This window comes from Diceros bicornis, chromosome 15 (genome assembly GCF_020826845.1).
Source record: "Diceros bicornis minor isolate mBicDic1 chromosome 15, mDicBic1.mat.cur, whole genome shotgun sequence".
NCBI classification, from domain to species: Eukaryota; Metazoa; Chordata; class Mammalia; order Perissodactyla; family Rhinocerotidae; genus Diceros; species Diceros bicornis.
Window position 1 is genome coordinate 37,283,843 of NC_080754.1, and position 15,810 is coordinate 37,299,652.

Below are 15,810 nucleotides of genomic sequence, written 5' to 3' on the forward strand. Positions count from 1 at the left end.
AACCTGGATCCCAATTCTGTCTGAAAAACAAAGGAATAGAGCAATTCTATATGCTCATGTGTAGGGGAGGAAGAGAATTCCTGTACCCTCTAGGTCTTTCTGGCTGGCCTAAGAATTAAATTGACATGAGACAGAATAACAGGAGAAAAATCAAACAAAGCTTTATAACATGTATACATGGGAGAAAACCAGGAAAACTGGGTAACTCTGCTAGAATGGCTGAGGTTGTCATCTTAAACAGCATCTTCAGCTAAAGACAAAGGAAGGTGTTAGGGGTAGTGGTTTGGGACTTCAAAGGCGAGGAAGGCAATTCACGTGGAAATGGAAAAGCAAATGTTTGGCAATCAAAACGTTGATAAGAATGGGCTTAGCAAGGACCCTCACGGTCTACCTATACCTAGAATTATCTATGGTGATGGTCTGTCCTGGGGACAGGCTTTTTATCTTAAATTGTTGTAGGCAGTTGGGGGAAGGTCCAAGTCTCTTTTAGTGTCTTTTGTTCTTAAAAAATAATGAAGCCAAAGAGACACATTTTGGGATGACCAATTCTGATACCCCACACATGACTCCTTCCTTTCCCAGACCAATGTAATGAGAACAAATATGCAATTAAATAAGAAAAAAGCAGTTAGACTTCAGAAAGTCTTTCCTCTACTCCATGTGGTTAGGCACTTCACTCCAACTAGTCTAGAGGTCTATTCTGCAAAGATAGTGAAATAGGTGGTCTCTGGATTGAGGGCCATCATGAAACCGAGCTTGAAATTTGATGGTCAACATAGAGAACTGCGGTTTTACCGTCTCATATAGTCACACTTGGGGAAGGGCCACATTCACACTCAAAGGTCTACCTACTATCTCACAAAGGGGCTCTGCTATGCCACAGTGATCTACTTTTCTGTTCTGTTTGCTACTACTTCAGCAGGCCTGGCCAAAGCCTACCACAGGCATATACTGGGTGACCTATTCTATTAGTATTGGCATCAATCAAGAGTTCTGCTTGGGTCATAATAAGTTTGACATTGGACTGGGCCGGCTCGGTGGCAAAGCGGTTAAGGGTGCACTCTGCTTTGGCGGCCAGGGGTTTGCAGGTTTGGATCCCGGGCGCGCACCCATGCACCACTGGTCAAGCCATGCTGTGGTGGCGTCCCATATAAAGTAGAGGAAGATGGGCATGGGTGTTAGCCCACAGCCAATCTTCCTCAGAAAAAAAATAAAATCATCAGACTAAATAGTATCACCTAGGGAGTGAGTATAGAATTATAAGAGACTGAGTCCAGAGCACTCAACAGTTAAAGGTTGGCAAAGGAGTAAGAGTCCACAAAGAAGTCTGAGGAGAGGCCAATGAAATAGGAGAAAAAAGAGGAGAGTGTGACAAACCAAGAGAACAAAGGGTTTCAAGGAGGATGTGCTCAACTGTTCAAAAGCTAATGAAAGGTGGAGTTCATGATTACAAAGAGTTGACCACTGGGTTTGCAAGATGAACGTTATTGGTAAGGTTGACTGGAGCAGTTTCAGCAGCAGGGATGAAAGCCTGATTTGTGTGGATTAAAGAGAAATTGGGGAGTTAGGTTCTATGTGTAGTGGAGTGATATGATCTGAAAATCCACCTATAATAACACCCAGAAATGCTAGATAAATTATAACAAAAATTATTTTAAATTCATAGCTAAACTTGCAAGGAAAAAGGCATATGGCAGATACCAAAAATGAAAAAGGAAGTGAAAACAGGACCAGTAAGCATCCAAGCTGACTCTATGGCTACCTAAGGGTTAATTGCTTTTAGTAATCTAGGGGCTTCATTTTTTAAAAATCAACTTTTTATTTTGGAATAATTTTGGGTTTGCAGAAAAGTTGCAAAGACAGTATGCCAAGTTCCTGGATGTACCCCTCACCCAGTTTCCCCCATTGTTAACATCTTAAAGTCCATTCCTCATAGAGGTTTGGAGTTTGAATTTATTTTACCGGTGAAGTCCTCCAAACCCCAAGCTGAGAATTTAACATAAAAATGTGTCCAAACACAGTCACATCCTGAGACTCTTGGCAGAAGGCAACAAAACACGGATCTGCCAGGGTGCAATGAGTTCTCTCATGAGAAAGCAAGCCCTGCTACAGATGAGCTCATAATCAAAACATACATGGAAACAGTTCACCATGCGTGGAGGGTCAGTACTTAGAACAAGCAGTGGGATTCAGGGGCCATGAACTTGGGATAATGGAAAGACTATCTGAAAGAGAACATGAAATAAGAACATTTAAGATGACTAAGACACAGAATAATTGAATCCTTAAGGAAAGAATAAGATACTATACAAAGAAGAACGATTTGGACGGTGGATGGGTGGGTGGGTGAACAGAGCTCCTCCTTCTCCTTTCCTGTCTTTGGTCTTTCTCCACCTTCTCTCCCCTCTCTTGTCCTCTCTTTCCCTTCCTCCTCTTTAACTACCATAAATGTGAGAGAAGAGCCAAAAATCCTTTTCTAGCTTAATAAACAAAATGCACAAGTATTTATATCTTTCAGAGAAAAAGAGAAAATAATTTAAACATTATTACCAGATCACTAACTTACTAAGAATGACAACCAGTAAGAAATCAAACTTTAGACGATAAATGTAACTTATACAAGACATAACAACAATCTCTGTGCTAATGTATTTCCAACTTAATATACAATTTTTCAGCCCCTAATTCCCTCAAAGTCTACTAATCCATTTATATAGGTTTTAGCTCTCAGGGAGAGTACAATTTGACAATTTATTTTTGCCTACAAGATTTTATTCTTGTGATTTCAGTGTTATGAAATATCTTCCTTTAATGTGAAGATTTTTGCAGGCATCTTTTCCCACTGGGACATCAATATTCTCCCATTGATATCTTCTAATCACATCCAATTTCACTTCTAGCAATATCACTCTTCCTTTCTTTGCTGCACTTTCATCTTTGTTGAACAATTCACTTTCCAACGTCCATTTTTGTAAAATGTCACATGGGTTTATCACTAGGAGACAAAGAGGCAACTATAAATTTTGCTACACTGCGTGAGCTGAATAACAGATGTGCAGTGATTAATCATCAACAGACTTTGAAAGAATTGATGTGACTGGCCAATGACCATGACACACATCTGTTATGTCCCTAGTGCTTTGAGGACAGTGAAGTTTGTACTATGTAATTACTCATAGGTAATATACTGTGGGGCCGGCTCCATGGCTTAGCAGTTAAGTGTGCACGCTCCGCTACTGGCTGCCCAGGTTCGGATCCCAGGTGCGCAGCGACGCACCGCTTCTCCGGCCATGCTGAGGCCACGTCCCACATACAGCAACTAGAAGGATGTGCAACTATGACATACAACTATCTACTGGGGCTTTGGGCGGGGCGGGGGGGGAACTTAAAAAATATATATATATACTGTGGTAGCTGAAATTTGCACTGTGTTGTTGGGAGACTGGCCTTAATTTTACTAGACCATTGTAACTGAAATTTGTGCGTATCAGAACTACGCAACTGAGGATTGCCTATACTCATTTGCTGACGAGAAAGTGATCAAAGCAGTTTCTGGCAGAAGAGGTTGTCAGTATAGAACTTCTATGTTAATCATTCTGTAGTCTTTGGGACCAGCTCAGTTAGGTCAAAGATGGCCAAGAGCAAACCCTGATGCATAGCAAAGGTAAGTCTGTACTAAAGAGAAACAAAGTACAATCTAGTTTCTTAGTAACAAACAAGTAAAGTTTGAACCAAGACCTTTCTGTTAACAAACAGGCAGGTTGAATGTCCCACTGGGAATTTTCCTTTCTCTCTTAGTTCTTCCCTTCTCCGCCTCAGCCCTCCACCTTTAGTCGTCAAAACAATTTGTTTAGAGCTTCTTAAAGTTTAGCTTTCAGAATCACGTACGAGTTGCTAAAACATAGATTGCTAAAAATTTGCATTTCTAACAAGTTCCCACGTAATACTCATGCTGCTGGTCTGAGGACCACGCTTGGAGAACCACTGCTTTTGATGGTAGGCTCAGGAATGGAATTTAAATCTTTTCTATTAAGTGGATAATTCACAAATTTTTTGACTATCAAAACATTGTGATCAAGTGATAAAACAGATAAACACCTCCCTCAGGCTATAATTTAAGTAGTCCCTTAAGCCAAATCCACAATCCTACAGCATGCCACTTTTTCTAATAAAAATTCAGTCTGCCTTATTGTACACATATACGAAAATTTTGAAAACTTCACAATACTATCTACCTATTTTGAACATTTACAAAAATATTTGTGACAAAAAGTTAAAATCTAAAGACAAAAAATACAAAATTTTTTGCTGTGTAACAGAAAGAAATAACGTGTTTATGTTCCTACTAATGGCTTGCTTTTTGGATCAAGTAGGTTTTGAAACATAATTTTAAAGCTCACAGGAAATCAGAACAAAGTCTGTAGTGCAGTTAATAGTATTGTACTGATGTTAATTTCTTAGTTTTGATACTTGTACTATGATTATGCAAGATATTAATATTAGGGGAAGCTGGGTGAAAGGTGGCAGACAAAACTATCTGTATATTATTTTTGTAACTCTTCTGTAAGTCTAAAGTTATGTCACAATTTTAAAAGTTAAAAAAAAACTCACAGGAAGAAGAGCACTCTGATATATACGTGTACTCATACATCAAAAAATTTTCATCTATGAAAAACTACCTGAGTATCCTCATTTATCTCCACAGAGTAGTTCAGTTGCGATGTTCTTTCTGTTGCACATAGTCTCAGGATATTTTCAGAAATTGTCTAAATGGATTTTGTTGGGATACGAACTGAACTTTGGTGGAGGTGTAGAAAATGCAATTTTGAAATTGGTAACATTTTACTATTATCTTCTAAAAATTTTTATTTTTTGAATAGGTAATATACTGACAAGATTTAAAATTTAAAAGGTACAAAAGTATATGAAGAGTGAAGAGTCATCCTCTTACTCTTGTCTAACTGCCATGTAATTATTCTCTCCAGATTAAACCAATGATATTAATTCCTTCTATATCCTTTAGATATATATGTTAATGCACAAGCAAGGAAATGCATGTCTATTTTACAGAAAACAATAGCAAGCTTTACTTTTCTGCATCTCTTTTTTTTTTTTTTACTTAATATATTTTGGAGACATCATTTCCGTATCAGTGCGTAAGAGGCTACTTGATCATTTCTTAGGTCTGCATTGTATTCCATTGTATCCATGTGCACAGTCCATTTCACGGATCCCCTTCAATGGACATTTAGATACATCCCATCTTTTGCTATTACACACAACACTGCTACGAACAGCTTTGCAATATCATTTGCACATGTGCAGATATATCTGTAAGAAGTGTAATTCAAGGGTTAAGTATGTGAAGTTGTAATTTTGAAGAGGGTTATTTTATTATATTCACTTTTTGATAAGCAATAATACACACTGTACAAAATGCAAAAGAACAAAAAGGTAAATAATGAAGAAGGCTTCCTCATACCCCTTTCCCTCCAGCTCCTCTCCCAAGAGGTAACCACTGCTACTTGCATCTTTGCTGTGGGCACTATTTCTGGCCACTTTAATCTAGTTTTTTCAAAATCCTCGACCGGTCGGTTGGTCCCTCCTTCCTCTCTCCATCCACCTCTCTGCCTTCTCCTCCTCCTCCTCCTTCTTCTTTAAGATTTCCATTTTGACATGTCATTACCCCTGACTGATTTAAGGTGAAAGAGTCAATGGAAGCATTGATATAAATGTAAGGCCTTAAAACAAAATTCTTTTACAGTGTATCTTGTAAAGTGTATCCCAACTATTGTTAACAGACAAGGGTACACCAAACCTGGGAATACATTGCCTTTTAGAAGTCTTTTGCGGATAGTCATTGTATCCAACTTTCTACACAGACCTGTTTCTGTCCATCCTCAACAGGTGCTTGTAATCACCGTGTTCCTATGAACAACTATTCACTAGGTGCCCAAGGAGGGCACCTGCCTCTTAGTCTTAATATCATTTTCAACACTGAGGGGCTGACAAAAGAGGGCAGCTTTTACAAGACTGGAGAGCAATTCTGGGAAAAGGCTGCAGCATATAAATCATGCCTATTCACTCCTGGACTCCCCTCCTTGTTGGCGAGTGCTGACCTGGACAAGGTGAGGGAGCCAATCTTTGTCACTCTAGGGAGCAGCAAAGACAGTGGGGTGAAAATGACATCCTGTAAGTGCCCAAAGCTTCTGAATTTGGGGTCAAATTGTGGAAATGGATAATGCAAGAAAAAGTAGCCCTAAAAGACTGGACAGTTGATAAAAATAATAGCAAAGGTGCCTGAAAATTAAAAATGGATATTTTGTAACAGCCACACAGAGCTCACAGTGGAAATTGTAATTCTTTAGCAGTGTGGAACCTGCGTTGTTTTTACATTTGTGTACTATCATGAAGTACTCAAAAGCTTCACAACAATCAGTATAAATATTGGCACACTTGTGAAAAGTGACGGTACACACTCAAAGGTGTGACAACAATTTCTGCTACCACGTCAGAATACAATTTAGGCAAAGAACTTTTACTTGCCCTATGTTGACAACAGATGACATACCTAGAGACCAATTTTCTTTTCCCAAACTACAAGTCATCTCTCCTCTGTTATATATAATTTTAAACAGTTCATTAACTTTAATATAGCTTTGGTATGTACATATGTGTACACATACTTATACAGTTGTATAAGTTTAAGTGACAATACTTAAAGCTTTAAAACAACTTTATCAAGTACATCATAATTTTATGTTTATATTTATTTTATCTTAATTTGAGTAACCTGAAGGAAAAAAGTGTTCATGTGTAAATAAGAATACATATATGAAGACATGCCTAGATGTTGTGTAGGAACTGTATATATTGTTTTTTATTTCTTTCTGTGTTGGGAGACAATTCTCCATGGGTTCTCATGATTCTGCACGTCTTAAGAATAGAGGCAGGGGCCGGCCCGTGGCTTAGCGGTTAAGTGCGCACGCTCCGCTACTGGCGACCCGGGTTCGGATCCCTGGCATGCACTGATGCCTGGTTTCTCCGGCTATGCTGAGGCCGTGTCCCACATACAGCAACTAGAAGGATGTACAACTATGACGTACAACTATCTACTGGGAGGCTTTGGGGGAAGAAAAAAAAAAAGGAGGAAAATTGGCAATAGATGTTAGCTCAGAGCCGGTCTCCCTCAGCAAAGAGAGGAGGATTAGCATGGATGTTAGCTCAGGGCTGATCTTCTTCACAAGAAAAAAAAAAAAAGAATAGAGGCAATGACTAACTTTGTTCTGGACTAGCTTTCAAAGATGTCTGTACAATGAACAGCCCTGGGAGACAGAAATTGTGTCTCCCTCCAGAGCAAAGGGCAGTTTTATTTGCTGTCTATTATAATAAAGATAATGTCTCCTTCCAGCACAAAGGTCAGGCAGGCTTACTGCTCATTATAAAATATTTGTGTTCTTTAAGCGCAAGGTTCCTTTCCTGTAATGCAATCCACTGGGTGTGCCATGCAGGTATCACCTGACCCTCTTTGTGTCACTCTGTGGGAATTGGGGCTTGGGGAATTGGTGAAATGCTGGGATGCTGTGAGTAATATTGTCTCAGACCCAGGCATCTTGTGTCTTCTGCCAGTATCCATGAAACCGTGGAAGGCTAACTTGTTAGCTTGAAATTACAGTAAAATCTTAGATTCTTCACAGTTCTTGGCACTCTGAATTTTAATTTTTTTTTTTTTTGGTGAGGAAGATTGGCCCTGAGCTAATGTCTGTTGCCAATCTTCCTCTTTTTGCTGAGGAAGATTGGCCCTGAGCTAAAATCCATGCCCATCTTCCACTATTTTTTGCATGTGGGATGTCTCCACAGCATGGCTTGATGAGCGGTGTGTAGGTCCATGCCCAGGATACGAACCCACGAACCCCGGGCCGCCAAAGTGGAGTGCTTGAACTTAACTACGCCACTGGACCGTCCCCTGAATTTTAAGATTTTTAAAAGTCCTCAGGTAGATATTGATTATTAACTAAGCATCTCAATAATCTATTAGTCCAAGTTTCCACAGATAATTTGGGATTTTAGAAAAATACATCGTTAGCAATAAAGTTCAATATAATACTGTTTTTAGACTTTTAGCAGTGAGATATCACATCTTTTAAGTGGACACACAAAAAGTAAGTGGAGGAACTCTATGGATTCTCATACACTGCAATGCTGTCTGAGGTTTTCGAGACAAGTTTCTAACAACACCAGACATTGAAATAAAACCTCAATCGAGTTCTACGCCCATGTTTGTGTTTATATACTTTAAAATATTAGTGTAAGCAATAATTTATAAGGCAAGTGTTGAGAATTTTGGGACTTTCATTTACAAAATGCTAAATTTCTCATATGAAACAAAATGTTTTGTTTGCATTTTTATTTCTCACATGGCAAAACCAGGAGAAGATATATAGCTATCTTTCACATCCAAAATACATAAAATAATTTATCAAAGTATTTGAGTAGTATTACATAAACTTGATTTATGTTTTACTTTTTATTCATGTATTTTAAAAGTAATATGAAAACCCTATAAATCTTGGTTAAAAAGATTTCTTCAAGTCCTTTCAATTGGAAGCTGTGTATTTATAATTAACCATTTTACAAATGAAAGGGGTCTCCTGCATTTGTTTTTCTTTTCTTTCTGTTTTTATAACTACTAATTGTTGGTTTGATGTCAATTTGTCTATCTCTATTTTTTATTTTATAGTTAAGGGGGGCACCAGGTCTTTCAATGCAAGTTAAATTTTCCTTTTTCTCAGGGACCAGCCTGGTGGCATAGCAGTTAAGTTCGGATCCTGGGCGTGGACCTACACACTGTTCATCAAGCCATGCTGAGGTGGTGTCCCACATAGAGCAACTAGAAGGATGTACAACTATGACATACAGCTATCTACTGGGGCTTTGGGGAGAAAAAAGGAAAAAAGGAGGAAGATTGGTAACAGATGTTAGCTCAGGGCCAATCTTCCTCAAAAAGAAAAAAAAGTGTTGTAATAAATTTAAAAAATTTTTTCCTTTTTCTCATCTAAAAACATTTTTGAGAGTGTTTATATTAGAAAACAATAGACATACTCTTTAAATTTTTATTAATAATTTAGTTATCTATCATAATTTACATGTTTTTAGTTTTATTTTGGTCAGATACAGTTTTAACTCTCATCTAAACTTAAACTTTTCCACTTGGAAGTCACCTTTTCCTAGAGAAAAAAACCCTTTTAAGTGTGTCTTTTGAAGACTAACTTTAACCTACTTGCTGCATTTCTATGAGCCAGGATGTAATCTTACTGCTGGGTACTCACAGACAGAGCAACAGCTGGGCATTTACCTTTCCTCCAGCCTGGGGAAGTTTTCTTCAGGCTAGTGTCTCACTTCTCTTGAGAATCTTTATGATCCTTTCTCTTAGCTTCTTACAAAGTCTTAGTGGTCTTCTGAAACCAATTATAGGAGCCTCATAGAATTAGAGATATCTCCCTGGACTTTATTTTCTAATTTCCTCCATGGGTGAGTTATCCTATATAATTCAAAGGCTTCTACCAAAGGAGGCCCTGTCCTCTGTATTTGTGGCATATCTACATCAGCCCTCCAGGAACAGAAATCTTTTACTGCCAAGGCTGTGGTCCCTTTTGGAGTCCTACATCCTCCCGGGTACATATGAACTTTCATATAAGAAAAAAAAAATCACAGCCAGATAACAAAAGAAATTAGTAACCTCTTAGGGAGGCTGGAATTATATAGCAGCCCTGTAAAAACAAGGAAAAAAAGGATGGAAATGTATTCATGAAGAAGAGAAGACCCTTTCTCCCAGCAGCCTTGAGTTTCCTATAAAGACCTTCACCAGTGCATTTATCCTCTGGGGGGCAGCATTTCCCTGTAAAGGAGGGAAGATAGGCTTGGGAAAGGAGTTGGGCGTTTTGGAGTCCATTTCTCATTTTGCTAGCACTGAGAGAAAACTTGCTTCTTACCGGGGCTGGAATCTCACAAAGGAGCCTCACTCATCTGAGCAAGATTTAAGCTGACTCACCTCTCATAAGTATGGAAACACGTATTCCGAAAGTAAGGCCTGTTGATTCTCCTTCTGAGTCAGCTTCTCACAGGTGGGTCTCCACCTGTTTTATGGATCCACCCTTCGTAATATCAGCCACAGGGCAGTACAGTGACAGCAGCAACAAATACCATACTTACTGAATTTTCTCACCCACTGCAGTCTTTCAGCACTGTATCATTATTTAAAAGTATTCCTATATTTATTATAATTATGAAAGATTTATGGGAATCAAATCTAAAGACATAAAACATGGTCATGATATATGCTGAGTAAAAAAAAGATTATCATATTTACAGCATGATTCCCTCTTTGGAATACACATACCTACAGATATTTGGAGAAAACATTTCTGGAAAGTTATAACCAAAATTTTAACAGTAGTTTCCTTTGGCTGAGATTACAGTAGTTTTTATTTTCTGCTTTAAATTATTCTGTATTTTCTAAATCTTCCACAGTAAAAATTAAAATATAAAATAAAATATTTATATATTTATATATTTATATAAAATATAAATTTATATAAAATATAAAATATAAAATAATAGATAGAAAGAAAGAATACACGTATTAGAAACCTTAGAGAAAAATTAATAGTGAATTTCAACATTTAAATGAATATTTTTAGATAGCCTCAATCTTCCTGTAGGATAGCCTACATTTTCCTGTCATATGTTCTGGCTTTTATTTATTAAGATTTATCTAGCACATACAACTAGCATAAAGCTGGTTTGGGGTGGATAAGATTTCAGAACTGAGCAGTAGATGTTCAAAACAGAGAGACTAAATGCAGGAAACAGGCACTTGCTCATTATTCTTTCAGGGCAACTCTGAGCAAATGTCATGGCACATATCTTTCTCCTTCTCCTCTTGGTCCATCAGGTTCTAGATTGCCTCATTACAGAATTCTAGACTCTTGGAGGGGCGTGGGCCACAGCTGTCGTCTCATCCTGCCCTCCTACCCAGCTCAGAAATCCTCCCACAATACCTCTGACTTCCAGCCTCCACTTCAGCGCCTCCAGAGATGTGGAGCTCAGTACTACTGCCTGAAATGCTTTTCCTTCTCTGTCTGCCTGGAGAACTTCTACTCATCATTCAATATTCATATCAGGTGCACTGTTTCTGTGAGCCCCATGAGGCACAGTCATTGGTGGTTATGAGTCTGGTTTCTGTGGTCAGAGAATCCTGCCTCTCCTATTAACACTTCCTAGGTGATCTTGGTCAGCTTATTGTGCCTCTCTAACCCTTAGGCTTCTTACCTGTAAAATCAGGTTCACAGATGTGATAATGTGTGGGATCTTCTGATGGTCTCTGGCACATAGCAAGTAATAAATGGTAACTGCTACTGTTCGTCACACCAGTGGTTTCAACCCTGACCTGCACATTAAAATCACCTGCAGAGCTTTCAAAATGTAACTTAATAGGTGTGGGGTGATGCTCCCGGCAAGGAATGGTTTAAAAGTTGCCCAGGTGATTCTAACGTATAGCCAGACTGAGAACTATTACACCAGCAGTTCTGAGAATATGGTCTCCCAGGAGTAGCACCAGCATCTCCTGAGAACCTGTTAGAAACTCAAATTCCACGGCCCTACCACACACCCACTGAATGAGAAACTCTGGAAATGCACCCCAGCAATCCGGGTTTTAACAAGCCTTCCAGGAGATTCTGATGCATACTAGTTTGTGAACCACTGTACTAGATTGTAAGCTAAGTAAAGGCATGAACTGCGTTTGTCTTATTCAATGCCATATTCCTAGGCTTAACGCTGTGCTATACACAAATTCAGTTCAATTGAATTCAAGAAATGTTCATCCACAGCTAATTCTCCTTTAAGGCACCGTGCCTCGGCCCTGGGAACATGATGCTGTATGAGACAGGTCCTTGCCTTCTCAGCTTCTTACAGCCTCTCAGATGTGACACTTCCTGCTCTTGCTGCCCCTTAAACCTTCCTCTACCTACCATTGTAATGTTTATGCTGATTTATGTATACTTTTCTACGTCTGTCCTCCCCACTAAACTGATCTCCTTAGGGCAGGAACAGCCTCTACTCATTTTCTCAGGAGATGCTCAAATGCAGTTGCATTGCTGCACCTGATTCTGCATTGAAAGCAATGGACTCCGTTCGCCTAATGTAAAATGAGAGGGGAAAAAGGCTGGTATGTCGGCCAAGATTTGATCAGGGAAGCAGAACCACTAGGAGTATGACAGTACCAGGGATTTATTTATTTTAGGAATTAGACCGTACACCATTGTGAGAGGAGCGAGGAAGTAAGATCCAGGGAAATGAAGTTGGGGGATTGGAGAAAAATTACCAATCAGCCTTGCTCAGGCAGTGGTGCTGTTGGAGAAATCAGAGCTTTTAGGGGAATCTGGACAAACTCGTCCAGCTGCCAGAGAGACTGTGAGGAGGAGTTAGCGAAGATGTGTGGAAGGCCGTTGCCCTGGTGGGCCTAATGTGGCAGTAGGTCAACACGGCCAGCAGTGGGAAGAGAGCTGCATGCAAAACAGGGAGGACGGGGACAGGCTGGAGCCCGTCAGCACCTCTGCGGCATCGCTCACGGCATCTCACCCCGTGGCTTTCAGAGTCATGGTGCTGCTTCATTCCATCTTCTCAATCACACACTGATCTCTACTTTGAACAACTCTAACCTAGAACCATACAGGAAAGGAGCTTCTTGGGAACATAATTCCTGTTTAGCCAGGTTGACACAGTACTAAATCACTCATCTGGTAAATATTACTTACTTAAAAAGCTAGTACTTGTATTTTTTCCAAGAGCTACTGTTTCATCCATTTTTAATAGCTGTGCTAGGACAGTGTTATTTCCACACACTCAATATGGTACCATCTCCAAATGCCATAGAAAGAAGATAAAAGACAGAAAAGCTGTTATAACAAAGGTCTTTTGTTGGATTCGGGTTTCTAGTTCAGTAGGAGTAGATGTTAAGATTACTTTCAGGGGCCGCCCCATGGCGTTGTGGTTAATGTTCGATGTGCTCTGCTTTGGCGTCCTGGGTTTGCTGGCCTGGATCCCAGGGGTGGACCTACACCACTCATCAGTCATGCTGAGGCAGCGACCTGCATACAAGATAGAGGAAGATTGGCACAGATGTTAGCTAAGGGCTAATCTTCCTCAAGCAAAAAAAAAAAAAAAGAGGAAGATTGGCAAAATGTTAGCTCAGGGTAACTCTTTCTCACCAAAAAAAAAAAAAGGGTACTTTCAGAGAATAATTTTTTCTTTTATGTTCTTTTTGATATGATAACAGTCTTGTAATTGCAGTGTCCCATGAGCTTAGTCGATGAGTATCTAATGATACTCTCCTGTTTATTTAGCACACGCCGCAGATATTAGAGTAGACGAAATGATTTGTGATGCGATGTAGTAGTGTTTTGCACTCCATTTTTATATTGATTTCATATGTATATTCAGCTGTTAAATTATGTGCTTAAATTATGTGCATTTTGGGTCAGGCTGTTTATGAGTTACTAGAAAGTGCAGACCACCTCCCAGTTTCCTTGTTTGTGTCAATGGCATTACCATTCCCTTAGGTGCCTAGACTGGAAAACTTTTTTTCACCTTTGATTTATTCCTGTCTTTAATTCTTCATACTCAATAAGTAATTTGTTTATAAGTCTTTGAAATGCCATTTATACCCATCTTGTACTCTCCATTCTTATTGCGACAATCCTAGTGCACATAATACTTACAGTCATCTGTCTGTCCTTCTGTCCACCCATTCATCCATCCCTTGTGAGTTTCATATGCCACCTACTTTCAAAAAGATTTGAAAGAGTTAATAAAGTGGAAAAATGTAAAACTGGAGAATTAAGATTAAAAAGAGAACAGAGAGGGCCTAAAGCAATTGTTGTCACCCTTGGATGCATTAGAATCAATGGAGAGCTTTTGAAAAATCCTGGTACTCAGAACTACTCTCAGAGATTTGGATTCATATGGTCTAGAGCTCCCTAGGTGAGGCTAATGTACAGCCAAAATTGAGAACCCTTGGAATTCGAAAAGAGGGAGTAGATATTACCAGCCACTTGATATGAGCTGATTACAACATTTGAATCCTGAGCACAGCTGTAAGGCAAAAGAGATGTATGCCGTGTTAAACACATCTTTGTCTGACAAAGCGTATTTTCCCCTAGAGTTAAACTCTAAAAGTAATGTAGTGCATATGTCCTAGTAATGCAATCGTAGCTACCCTTTATTGAGTGCTTGTCACGTGCTAAGCATTATGCCAATTAAAAGAATTCTCTCTTTTAAGTCTCAACACACCTATGATGTGAGTATATTATTAACCCAACATTTCAGATGAGGAAACTGGTGTCTTGAAAAGTTAAATAAATTGCCAGCTTTTGGACTCAGGCTGTCTAACTGCAGAACACTGATTCTCAACCACTTCACTATATCGCCTCCAATGTGAACATACTGGGCAATACCTCCAGTTCAAGTTTTGCAAAAGACAGAATGATATTAAAATTGAGACTCTTGTAAAATAAAGGCGGAAGGTAAACAATTTAACAACAGCATTTTTGCAAGGTATTTAGATAATATTTTGCTTTCTGATCATCTCATTTATTATAGGGAGACACTGGGACTTCCAAAAGAGTGGGCTGATCATATCTCCTGGATCCTCTGAAGTATTGTCATAGGAGCCTTGCGGAGATCTGGCCTCTCCCACATGGTAAGGACACAGAGCACCAGCAGAGGGAGTGGAGCATGAGTGCAGGTCAGATTGGGATGAGTCTAACAAGCATTAAGTCCTTTGGAACGAGGCTTAGAAACAGGAAATGGAAGATGAGGTAAAAAGCCAATCAGGGCATCCTGCTTGAGGTGCTAGGCCTGGACAATGTGAGGAATGTGGGTTGGACTTGATAAGAGGAAACTCATGCACTGAAGAGAAGCATAAATGGATGAAGCTGTCCAGAGCCAAGGTCATAAACACGGGTGTGCCATTGGCTCCAGAGTGGGAGGAGGGTGCAGATATTTAAAAAGAGTGAAAGGTAAGTGCTGGGTCACAGGAAAGTCATGATTATTTTATCTTACAAAGGTCTGAAGTGGAAATACTTCATGCTGTTGAAAGTGAGTACTGAGTGGTCATTCTTCTGTTAAAACGTGATGGTCTAGAGATACTTGGAATACTGCCTGGAGTCCAGTCTCGTCTCACTCCAATCAGTGCTACCCAGAATCTTCAGAATAATGGGTCTTAAACACTCTTTTAGCGCATCCTGTTACCGAACCAAGCGGGCTCGCCTCCTGGTGACTTAAATAAGACTCTACACCAGTGGAAGTTGTCTCACAAAGTAAAGTGTATTTGCAGCAAATAGGAGGCCACAAGGAATCATTTCCAAAGTCACGGCGTCCTCGAACCAAGGGAAAGAGGGACCTTTATTTCGGATGAGGAATGAATATTCAAAAGGGAGAGGGGAATATTCGCTTGCGCAGGCTCAGTTGGAAAACATGCTTCCACATACACTGCAGGTTACAATAATGAGGCCTAAGCTCCTCCTGGAGAGATCTCAGCGTTAAAAATAAGGCAAAGGTCATGGGTGTAGCTCTCGTGGTGAGGCTTGGGCAGTTTCAGGGTGGTTGGTGGTTACATCTCCTTAACATACAAAAGGAGAAACACACTTGGAAAAATAGTTAAATGCTTCCAAACCCACCCTGGAGTTTCTTGGGGCACCTAGTCGGTGATAATCTTAGCTCAAGAAATGTAAAATGCACTCTACTGCC